The sequence below is a fragment of the Calliphora vicina genome, chromosome 2 (assembly GCF_958450345.1).
Source record: "Calliphora vicina chromosome 2, idCalVici1.1, whole genome shotgun sequence".
NCBI classification, from domain to species: Eukaryota; Metazoa; Arthropoda; class Insecta; order Diptera; family Calliphoridae; genus Calliphora; species Calliphora vicina.
Window position 1 is genome coordinate 54,263,932 of NC_088781.1, and position 13,142 is coordinate 54,277,073.

Consider the following 13,142-nt stretch of genomic DNA (forward strand, 5'->3'; position numbering starts at 1 on the left):
AACTTCCTTCCTGTCAATGTTACTTGTAAATTGACAATTAACTCACCCACGTTTTCTTATACTCTACGTACTTCCTTCCTGTCAATATATGTACTCGTACCTTGACAATTAACTCTGCCATTAAAAGCCAAAAGTTTTTTTTTCTTATAAGAAAAACTAAAAGCCAACATGGAATAGTAATATTTTTTGGGTAAAAACCACAAGAGATTTATTGATTGTACTCACATGTGTGTGTTCGGGGGGCTAAATGATAGATAAACGAAATTTGACAGACAAAATACTCTATTGTATTTAGTTGGTTTCTATGATGCCATAATAAATAAATCATAGCTGTTACTTGTGAATAAAATACAAAATATAAATATTTTTTATATTATTTTAGTTTTTGTTTCCAATTACAAATATTTATTTTCCAAATTATTTATTAGTTAAATATAGTATTTGTCTAATTTATTAATAATATTTACAATTAAATTTATGCATATTTATATCTTTTAAAACCAAATAAATTATAAATAAAATCATTTTATAGTAGTTTAATTAAATTATATTGATATTTTTTTAGAAAATAGTAAAATTTTATATATTCAAATAAAACAAAGTTGAATAAAATTTAAATTTATTTCATTTAGATACAAATAAAATCAACTAATTTCTTTGGAATATTTATTCAAACAAAACACAAAAAAATAAAATTATTCAAACAAAAAATGATTGAATAGAAATAATTCTAATAAAACTTTAGAAATATTTTTATTTCTCACAAATTTGAAACAAATAAATTAATTTTTCCAAAAATTACTGAATAGAAATAATTCTAATAAATGTTAAAGGATATTTTTATTTCACAATAATACTGATGTAAAATGTCTTCTGATTGCATTCTGAGTTGAAAAAGTTATTTTCGAAACGAATTACAAATTTTTTTCAGATTTAACTTGTTTTTTCTTAGTTTGGGAATGGAAAAATTCCGGGAAATTGGAACCCTAGTTTTTTTTTATTATTATTATTTATTTTCAACAACCTAGCCTATTGGCCATAATCGGTTATAAATTTCTACTTAAAAAAATCATTGATTATCTCTAGAATATGGACACAGATTAATGGTTTCAATTGAAGGTTTATTATTAATTTCAATTGTGAAGAACAAAATTCATGAATTATTTTTAAAAACTGCTTTTAAAGTAACTAGTTGTTCAAAATGATCGTCTTACATGGCATTCCTCCTAGGACTATTTAATAACCCTGCAAGCGAAATTAGACGTTCAAAATATCGTTGAATTATTTTTGAGCATTGCTTTTGTTTATTTATAGCAAACTAAGGATCTTTTTCATAATCCTCGGAAGAAAAATCTTTATCGTCCGAGCTCATTTTCACAAACAAAAATATTTTTTTATAAAATTTTTAAAAAATTTGTTGTTAAAATATTTGACTTTATTTTCACAAATAAAATTATTCAAAGAAAATTTCTATGAATAAAAAAGTATTCCAACATTTTTGGTTGATTATTTAAATATTTTTCTTTTTTTGGAGAAATAAATTTATTCAAAGAAAATTGCTTTGAATAAAATCTATCAACAAATTTTCGAATAAGTAAAATAATATTTTATTCATATCTAGTTGAATAAACTAAATTAATATTTAATTTTTACTATAAAAATACAATTTGAAAATAATTATATGATATCATATTGATTAGAATATTTTAAAATCTATTCATTACATAACAAATAAAATACAACTTATTGTTACTAAAATACTAATAATATTATTATAATTTTATAAATTTTTATTCAAAACTTTTAAGTATAATTAATTTAATATCGTATTCTAATGAAATCAAATAATATTTAATGATTTATATTCTAAATAGATATATTCTAAATTGTATTGAGCTGCACTTGTACTCTAATTGAAATTGACTATTAAATAAAAATATTTTTGTCAAATTGGCTTTTGAATATTTATAATGCTTATAAATATGTATGTATGTATATATAAAATTCAATCATTAAAATGTCATGTATTCAGAATAACATACATTTATTTTATGATAGAGTATTTTTTTTGAGTGAGTTGTTGTGTGTTGGCATTCATCTGACAGTCAAATAATGTTGTATTATGAACAATTATTTATCATATTTCATGCAGCATCTGAAGCTATAGTAGTATAGTATAAGGCTATTTAATAAATATAATATTCTTTTTATAGTAAACACAAGAAAAACATGGTAAGAATTTACTAAAACGGAAATACTTTGGTTACACTGTGTAAGTCATGGAAATATAATCATTTACGAACACCAGTACATGATAAAAGACCAAAAAAAAGAGACCCGTGTCTCCCACTTTTGTCCAAAGTCATGCACTTTTTTTTATAGCCCCCCAAAGATTTGGGGCCTCGCACACTGTGGTAAATCACAAATCTAGCTGGACAAAATTAAAAAATAAATGTCTGGCAACATTCCTTCTGATCATTTAATGAGCTTCTCAATACAATAGGGAACTGTAATTCATGTTTTGTTTTTTGGTTTTTAGCTCCGATTAGGAAAAACTAAGATTTAAAGTCAGTTGTTGTCAACAGGTACTTTAAGATTTCAAAGAGAAGTGTGTTTTTTGTGTGATTTTGGTTCATGATTAAAAAGGCTACGGTGATTTTATTGTCATAATTTTTTTATATTATTATTAAGCTCTACTTCAAGGAAATATGCAACAATTTTCATTTAATTATTTCCATTGTAACTATTAAAAAAACTATTTTTTGTGAGAAGATCAGAAATTGGAAAAAATAAAATATTTCCTTTTTTGAAGTAGAGTTAAAGCTGTTTATTCCGCATAGTTCCGCTGTAAAACTATATTTGGGTTAATCTGTCAAGTGTTCACTTTAAGGTAAATCAAAAACATCTTGCGCATTCTTGCGACCGCCATAAATTTTTTTCCACTTTTCCAGTATGACCTACACAAAGAAAAAATAAAATATTTCCTTTTTTCAAGTAGAGTTAAAGCTGTTTATTCCGGATAGTTCCGGTGTAAAACTATATTTGAGTTAATCTTTCAAGTGTTCACTTCAAGGTGAATCAAAAACATCTTGCGCATTCTTGCGACCGCCATAAATTTTTTCACTTTTCCAGTATGCCTTCTACTTTTTCACGAAAGAAAATTTTTGAAGAATGGGTAAAAACTCTTCAAATACATTGCGAAAAAAAAGTTGGTTTTTTATAATCGTTTATATATTTGAACTAATTTTTTATATGATTCATAAGTGAGAAGTGAACCCAACGTTACTAATTAATTTTGTCCAGTTAGATTTTCGATCTACCACACTGTGCCTCGGTGTAATTTTTGCAAAAAAAGGTGATCATTTTCTCAGGCTCATATCTTGCAAACAGTTCGGAATTTTGATTTACTCTCTGAGGCAAAGCTGTAGTACCTGTGATAAAGAACAAAAATTGTGAACATATAAAAAGCTGCCTAAAAGTATGCTTCAGTTTATAATAATTTAATTGTTTATGGCCCAAAATACTTAATTCCTTTAGTTTTTTCTTATTAACTTATATTGATGTACCTAAACAGTGTTAAGAATCATTCCTAGAAAGTTCATAAGTTCTACAAAGTTGTTTAGTGAGATCTTAGGTACATTTTTGTAGTAGATTGTTGCCCTGAATTTGGAACGGTTTTCTACTTATGGAATTGAACAGGGAAAGAAAGGTAAACATTTTTATTTTTTTAATGTTTTTGCCTTTTTTGATCTTGAAGATGAAGTTTTTTTGATTTTATATGTTCTATATGACAAGGGCTACAACTTTGCCTCAGAGAGTACATCAAAATTCGGTACGATTTGCAAACTATGAGCCTGTGAAAATAATCACTTTTTTGCAGAAATGACACCGACGGCCCAAATCTTTGGGGCTCATAAAAAAAGTCCATGACTTTGGGCAAAACTAGGAGACACAGGTCTTATATCACGTAGTGGGGTCCGTATATGGTAATTTCTGGAATGTGTTATTAACCCTTTGACGACGTATGGGACACATATGTCCCATTTGCTTTTTTCGTCATTACAGCCACAATTTTCATTGGATGCTGTTCGATAAAAAACAAATGTGTTCTTTGGTGTTAATGTTAATACTAAGGTTATGTTGTTTAAGTTTGGCTTAAGGGATTCTCAAAGTCAGAAATTCGTATATGTTTTTTGACAATTTTATTTTTCTTATATCTCGAGTTCTAATTGATACTGTTGGACAAACTTTTAGTATTAGATGTACCAATGCCTTATGTAAATTTATTGACCAACGAATCGGTTCAATACTTTTCCCGGGGGGACTGAACATATGATGGAACATATGTATGCGCCCCATTCCGTTGTCAAAGGTAAAAATAAAGGAGCTTTTTCTTTAAAATTTTTTTTATTTTATTTAATATTTTATAATTGATAAACAATGAAATAACAAACAATTCAGTAGAAACAAAAAAAAAAACACAAAATATTAATTTAAAATTATGAGATCCTGTATATGGTTCATAAAATCTAAATCAAAATTGAACTTATTTGTGATAAAATTCAAAACAATTTTTGTTAGAGTAAAGCACTTTTGTTTTTTACATGCGAAACAAATTGTGTTTGTTTGACTATCAATTCAGTTTTTGTCCTGACTCCTCCATTCTATCTTGTCCAGCTACAGCCATCAAAAAACAGACGATATTCGATTGATCATAAGTTTATATAATAATATTGGATTATTGGAAATTTTATCGAAATATAACATTTTCCAAGTCTGCTGTCATATCTTGAACCACGGATTCGCCAATGTCAACCTCTCTCTGCATTTTTGCCTGTGTATATATACATATATATCAGTTTTATATAAATAACCAATTTAAACTCGTAACTACACCCAAGCTTACGGGTTTGCCTTTCATATAATGCGGCCCTTAAATTTTACCATATGCTCGTATAAAGACTGATAAATATTTGACTTGAGTCAAAGTTTTTCCAAATACTAAGTTGAAATGATTTATTACTGGTCATATTTTTAAGGCTCAATGGTATAATTGGTCGACGGCTTAGCTGTTCAGCATTGATAGCAAAATGTAAGCTTGAAAGAATACTTTCAAAACTACCTCGAATCATAATCTTGGACATAAACGGTACTGAATATATTTTATCGCTGACGAGTACAATCTTATTTCTGCCAATTTATGGATACTCATTGCTTTCAATCTGCTTCACTTATGGAAAATATTATAACTTTCTGCTGGGTATAATACCTGCCCGTATATGCAATCAAGGTCTGTATAAGCTTTCGAAACGTAATTTTGATTGCCTTTTTTCTTCTGGAGTTTAATTAAAAATTCTTTGGCCGATTTAGGTTTGGGAACACCTTATGCCATTGTTCAATTTTATTGGTTTTGCAATGTAAATAAAGCAATACTCTACTTTTTGAAACTAAAAAAAGCTTTTAATTCTTCAATGCATTTGTTGCCAAATTTTTACCTTTGACGACGAATGGGACACATATGTCCCATGATATTTCTCATAGAAGCAGTAATAATTTTTAAATTTTGACACAGTCGCGTAATGTCGCCTTTCCGAGTAAGAATCCGCAAAAAAAAAATAAAAATTTCCAGCGGAAAATTCTTCGTCGTCAAAGGGTTAAGAGGCTGAATGATCAAAAAGTTCCAACAAAATTTTCCTGTTGTTGTAAAAACAACTTGTGTGAAAACTTTCTATTAAAAAATATGAAATTTCTATAGTTGTAAATAAGATCTCCATAGCAGAGGGAATACTGTTTCGAATTTCGTTTGAAAATATCTACTTTTGTTGCACACATATCTTTTATTTCTGTAATATGTATAATTTTATGTGAACAACAAATGAAATAATACATATTTATTTATTTATTTGTAATTATTAATTAAACACATTACATTAAGTATAGTAGTCTTGCTGTCAGTGTTTGTAATGATAATTATTGTTGTTCAATTTATACATCCTGCTAAAGCCATCAAAATGACAGATATTTAAACAATATTAAATACTTAAAGTTACATATTTAATGTTAATAATTTTATTTATACGTAGATAGTATTTCATTTATGTGTTTATTTATCTCTTGATTTAAGTTTATGTTAATGACTTAAGGCAATTTAATAATAACATTTTGTGTGATTTTTTGATCCATGGAAATATAATCATATACGCACACTATTACGTGATAAAAGACCAACAAAAATACCAGTTTTGCCCAAAGTCGTGCACTTTTTTGTTTTTCTTGCAACAATGCGTAAGTTTGTAATGTTTTGTGTTAATAACATCACTTATAAATATTTTAAGATCATAGCCTTCCTCTATTTCAACGTGATCATTATAAGTGTCATCCTCAATATCACTTTCGATAATCGTTTCAAAATCAAATTCGCCATCACTTTCAACAGCATTTTAATCTATGTTAATATTTTGATTATTAATTGCAATTCTGTTAATATTTCGCCAGCATTTGTTTACACCACGCCATGTTTAGACTCTAAAATTTCTGTTTTGAAATCAATTCCAAAATCATTCAGTTATTTTTTTTACTAAATAACAAATATTTTATTCCGTACCTTTTATTTTCATTGATTTAAGACCTAAATTAAACATTTTGAAAAACTTTATAATTGTAACTTCTTGCAGTAATATTTATATATTTATAGAAGGCGCTATAGGACCAGTGATCGAAAGACCCCCTTTATCTTTAGTTATTTGTCGAATTTCAGAAACAAAACAATTTTTGTAAGTCAATATAACATATTCAAATTTGGATTTATGAGAAATTTGAAGCAATTTAATAAATTTAAATATACATATATTTACATTTATTCGATTCTTCTACACAAAATTGTTCGAATTATTCGTTATTCGAAAATGGTAATTTTTAAATTGTTCGAATAATTATTCGTATGAAAATAATTGATTAATTGAACGATCATTACTCGAATAAATACCCTAGCACAGAAAAAATTATATTTCAATTCAAACATTTATCCCATATTGAGCTGGTTTCAATTATTTCATAATTAAATCAATTATTCAATTGCTCAAAAACAAAATTTCTTGATATTTTCTATTGAATTTTGAGTTTTAAATTTAATTATTTTGACAATTGAATATACAATTTTCGTTATTGGTTGAATTTCAAATACAAAAATTATTGAATAGATAATTTTCGTAATTGAAACACAAAAAATAACAAAAATGTGTTTTCAATTACGAAAATTATCCATTCAATATTTTTTGTATTTGAAATTCAACCAATAACGAAAATTGTATATTCAATTGTCAAAATAATTAAATTTAAAACTCAAAATTCAATAGAAAATATCAAGAAATTTAGTTTTTGAGCAAATGAATACTTGATTTAATAATGAAATAATTGAAACCAGTTCAATATGTGACAAATATTTGAATTGAAACGGTTTAAGAAATAGTTTTTTCTGTGCTAGGTATTACACAAGAAAATCTAAGATTTCCCTTAGTTTCATACAATGCTCGGTACGTATGAGTAATATTTTTTTATTAATTCATCAAGTATACGTCTAACAATCCATAGTTGTATGGAAAAACAAGTAAGAGAGCTATATTCGGCTGTACCGAATCTTATATACCCTTCACCAAATTATACTTCAAAATAAAAATTTTAATTATTTTTAGGTAAACAAAATTTATATTTTTTTTCAAGTTTTTTTTTTAAATTTTAAAATTTTTTTTTTTTAATTTTTTTTTAATATTTAGCGAAAAAAAAATTTTGGTGAAAAAAAATCTTGTTAAAATATATTTTTCCGATTTTGACCCATTGTAGGTCCAACTTACTATAGCCTTATATACGACATTGCAAAGGTCTTTGAAATATCTATCATTAGTCTATATTAATGACTTAGTAATCCAGATATAGGTCAAAAATAGAGGTTGTCCTGGGTTTTCCTCATATCTCAGCCATTTGTGGACCGATTTTGCTGATTTGAAATAGCAAACTTCTCGAAAGCATGTCTGACGGAATTATTGAAGATATGTATCCCGAAGATATCTGGGGTCTTCTGAAAATTGATTTCAACAGACAGACAGACGGACATGACTTAATCGACTCCTCTATCTATAAGGATCCAGAATTTATATACTTTATAGGGTGGGAAATAAAAAAAGGTAGAAATTACAAACGGAATGACAAACTTATATATACCCTTCTCACGAAGGTGAAGTGTATAAAAAGATGAAAATAAATTGGACTTCTAAACCTTTCTTCTAAATTTAAATTTGAAAAAATAAACCTATTGACAATTAAAGAATTCATAGATACTTTTTTGAAAATATTACAAAAAATGCTTTTCATTGAGTTTTTGCAAAGATAAAAATTCAAGGGCTTGAAATTGAACTGGAATTCAACTTGAATTTCATCCTTTTATTAAACATTTTTCAAGTTAAACAAAATAAAAAAATTATGAAATTGTGTTCAAACTTTTCCTGTCAAAAATAATTCAAAATAATTTATTTAAATTAATAAAAAACAGCAATCATTCCGAAAAATTATAGTAATGAAGATAATTCCGTACAGAATTAAATGCTCAACACATGGAATCACCTTATATCCAATTGAAAAAGAGTTAGTTGTAAAATACATACAAACATATATACTAAACATAGCGAATTCCTTTTATCTAGACAATAATAATGACGTACCTTTAGACTCTCGCATACTGGATGGACGGTTAAATAAATACATTATTGAGAGTGAATATTGTATTCTTTGTGACAAGAAGAATTTAAAATTGCAGCTTCTTTTTGAAATTCTTTATCTGATATGTAAGATATTAATTATATTTCTTGGTTTCTATTTACGCATTTATTTAATGTATCTTATTGCTTGTCTTAGTTGCATAATTATGTTCAAATTTTGCCGGACAACAGTAAAACATTTTACTTTGTAAATTCAAGATATGTAGAAAGTAAACTAATTGTAAATCGGCGTAATTTTATTTTATTATTAGTTATTATCATGATACAACCATTAGAAGGTAGAATCACTTGGGAGAGAGTTTAAAATGCTTTGCCTTGTTACGTCAAATAATAGAAAAATAAAATCCAAAAATAAGAATAATAACAAATGAAAATTGAGAAATATTTTGTTTCTTCAGCTCAACACCGTTGCACTCCATTCTTTAATTTTATTTTCAGGACATTTTATAAATCTTACAAGATTTTTTTTCAAATGAACATTTACACAAACAACATTTAACACGCATGTTTCTCCTTATATTTTTAAATTGAATTAAAATTATTTTTCAATTTAGTTAATTTTTTGATGTTTTAATTTTTGATGTTTCATTTCAATTGTTTTTTTATTTTTTTTTATATTAGTCTGACAATTCAAGGCATGTATAACTGAGAACGTATTTTGTAGTGATTCTACCTTTTATTGTTATATTATGAGTCATTATTAATGTATTTATACCTAATTTTTATTTTAACTCAAAATTTAAATAAAATTTATCGAAAATTAATGTTGAATTTTTAATTTATTAGGAATAATTTAAAGCTTGAATTCGCTTATTATGTCGACTTAAAGTCAATTATTTTTTTAACTTGAATTAAACATTAATTCAAGGCTGGAATTCAACTGTATTAACGCTGTAATGTTCGACTTGAATTCAAGTTTCCTTTTCACTATTCAAAATCAACTGTATTTCAACCCTTGAAGTTTGAATGCATGACAGGAATTCAACTTGTTTCCAGCATGAATGCTATTCGGTTTAATGAAATTTACAGCTAAATAGATATTTCTATTGAAAATGCAAAAATAGAAGTAAATTTTGAAATATGTAATCAGGAATCCCGCAATTCCCAAAAAAAGTGTTGAAAAATCACAAAAATGGATTTTTTTAGTTTTTTCGCTATAATATCCATACCAGGGTCGGGGTTATCAGAACCCTTTACAAAATAATTAAGAACATATTGGGTCATCTAAAATGGGTTACTATATTTTGATATCGACTAGGTGATTTGAGAATTTTTACCCTAAATTTTAATTTTACATAAAAATATGCGTTTTTTGGATGGACCTGGTCAAAATGGTCGGTATCAATAATTTTCAAATTTGTTTTCATTTAAAATATTTAATGTAAAGATAGCTTTTCAAAGTATAAATTCCTTATACATCCTCTTAGAAATTTTTTGAAATAACTTAAAATAGAAAAAAGTACTTTTTTCCCCAAAAATTAGCGTAAAAATCGCCTTTTTAAATTTTTTTAATTAAATTCAAATATATATAACTTTGAACTTAGGCATTATTTTTAAAGAATTCTTTTTTAGGTTTGATACACATATTTATCGTTAGTCCAATAAAAGAAAAATGGGTGGGTAAAAATGATGAAAATTTAATTTTCAAATGCGAATATGTAAGAGATTATTGATAGCTACTCGGAGGATTTTCGTAGGTTTGTCAAGGATATTCTATACGTGTAATTTTTGAAATCGGAACCCAGATGGAAAAAATAGGATTGTTTTTAAAATTTAACAAACCCGTGGTGTCTTACTTTGCTGACCCTTTGCCGCACCCCTCGAGGGCCCATTCATTCGAAAACTTTGACGTCTTTTGTGAAAATCTTGAGATAATATCAAGCCCTTAGCGCCAAATTATCGTAAGCGACAGTTTCTAAATTTTTTTGTTACATATAAAATTAAAATTTTATGGACCGACTGATGTTTTAGCGTTCTCAGAATATCAAAATTGTTAATAACTTCAAAATTATAGGGGGTAAAATTGTATCGTAAGTCAATGTTTGCATTAAACGAATTTTATGGTAAGCGACACATAGTGGTATAGAAAAAAAGAAGGAAATAAATCTGTAACTTCTAAATGGTTAAATTGGTTTGAATTAAATTTAACCATTTAGAAGTTACAGATTTATTTCCTATTCTATGTGTGGTATAGAATGTGAAATTCATGGGACCACCAGGGGCGCGACCAAGGGTCCTCAAAGTAGAACACCTTGGGTATGTTACATTTTTAAAACGATCCTATTTCTTCAATTAATTACCTCTTATAGCTTAGGAGATATTAGCATTTGAAAATTAAATTTTCAATATTTTTACCCAACCTACTCCAGTTTTTTGATAACAGCGTATCCAAATATTTTCCGATTTTCTCCAGTCTCCAGGACTAACAACATACGTATGTGTCAAACAAAAAAAGAACTGTTTAAAAATAATGACTAAGTCCAAAGTTATATGCATTTGAATTTAAACAGTTTTAAAAAGGAATAATCTATTTTTTTGGAAAAAAAGAACTGTTTTTCCTTTTAAGTTATCACAAAAAATTTCTAAGAGAATGTATAAGGAATTTATACTTTCTGAAAGCTAAGTTTTCATAAAATATTTTAAATGAAAAAAAAAAAAATAAAAATTTTTGATACCGAAGTTACCAGGTCCATTCAAAAAACATCTATTTTGTATGTAAAATTAAAATTTAGGGCAAAAATTCTCAAATCGCATATTCAATATCAAAATATAGTAACTGAGTAGCCCAATATGTTTCTAAATATTTCGTAAAGAGTTCCGATTATGCCGACCCTGGTATGTTATATTGTTAAAAACCTTATGTTATTAAAAAACTAAAAATTCACATTTTTGGAATTTTTCAACACTATTTTGGGAATTGCGGGTTTGCTGATAATAAATTTCAAAATTCATTTTTATTTTTATATTTTAAATAGAATAATCTACATAACTGTGTAACTTCATTAAAAACTATTCATAAATAAAAATTTTATATCAATTCGAAAAATTTGTATCTATGCAAAAATTCAATAAAAATTTTTTTTTGTCATATTTTTCAATAAAGTATTCCATGAATTTTTAATTGTCAAAAGTTATAAATATTTTTGAAAAATAAACAAATAGCTTGAACGAAATTATATTATATCGCATCATAACATTTTTAATTCTATATATAAATTCCCAAATAATCGAAAAAAACCTTCTCCTGTAAAATTTGTTTTGTCGCTTACGATAATTTGGCGCTAAGGGCTCGATATGGGTCCCAAAATATACAAGTTTGATCACGTATCTTGGAAAACGTCAAACTATTCGTATTGGTCTATTTGAAAATAATTATCTAGACTCTTATCATTTTTCTCATTACCAAAGAAAAGATATGAGAATTCTTTAATATAGTAAATACCAAATTTTAACTAAATATCTTTAAATATTCGATCAAATACTACTGTATTTTTAATAAAGTTCCGAATTGATTTAAGCATTAGACGAATACGTAATTACCTTTATATTTATTTTAGAAAACCTTGTCTTTTGCTTTAAAAAATTATAATTATTCTGAAAAATATCACATAAATAAGACTTTCCTTTAAGCTGAAAATAGTTATGACAAATCTAAATTACCCTCCTTATTTTATTTCTACAATCTATACAAACAAACAGGCGATACCTAACTACCCAGACTAGTGTTGTTTTTTCAATTAAATAGTTATAAATTTTTTTGTGGTTATACTTGCACTAAAAGGATAATTGATTTGGCCATTACGCCAAAACAAACTAAGAAAATTTCTAAGAAAAAAAGGGTGGATGACTTAACACAACTAGAGAAAATATGTATGAATAAAAAAACACAAAAAACCACAACCACTAACAAAATGTAAATAAAACTGCACACAAATTGAATTTGCTGCAAGTGCAATAAAAAAAGAAATAAATAAAAAAAAGCTAAATGAAAAACAAATAAATAATAAAATATAAAATTCTTACCTCGTGTCCGCATCTTGGATCGCATTGCAGAGCTTTGGTGAGCCGCTGATAAGGCGGTGTTGTATTGGCACACTTTGGCACTGACGCTGGCTCTGGAAAATCACCGTGGGTATCCACGACTGCGACTGTTTTTATAATGATGGTTTTTAGTTGAAATTAAATAATATTGCTTTTATTTATTTTTTATTTTTAATTTAATTCTCTTGTTTGAAATTGTTTTATTTGTTATGTAGCTGGTGTTTCTTTTATTTGTTTAATTTATGTGCTAGAAAATATGGAATTTTTTCACTTTTATTTGTTTTTGGTATTACTAACATTTAAAAATAAAATTGCACAAAATTTGTTATG

The 13,142-nt window shown here is 26.5% G+C and overlaps 1 protein-coding gene across 1 annotated transcript in view; it reads right to left on the reverse strand.

Annotated features, from left to right (window-relative positions):
- The window catches only part of LOC135951976 (sperm motility kinase 2B), a 32,139-nt gene extending 19,201 nt beyond the window's left edge, over positions 1 to 12,938 (reverse strand). Inside the window, exon 1 of the mRNA XM_065501736.1 lies at positions 12,795 to 12,938. The gene's annotated coding sequence lies outside the window, so the exon portion shown is untranslated. The remainder of the gene's footprint in view (positions 1 to 12,794) is intronic.
- Positions 12,939 to 13,142: the final 204 nt, after the last annotated feature.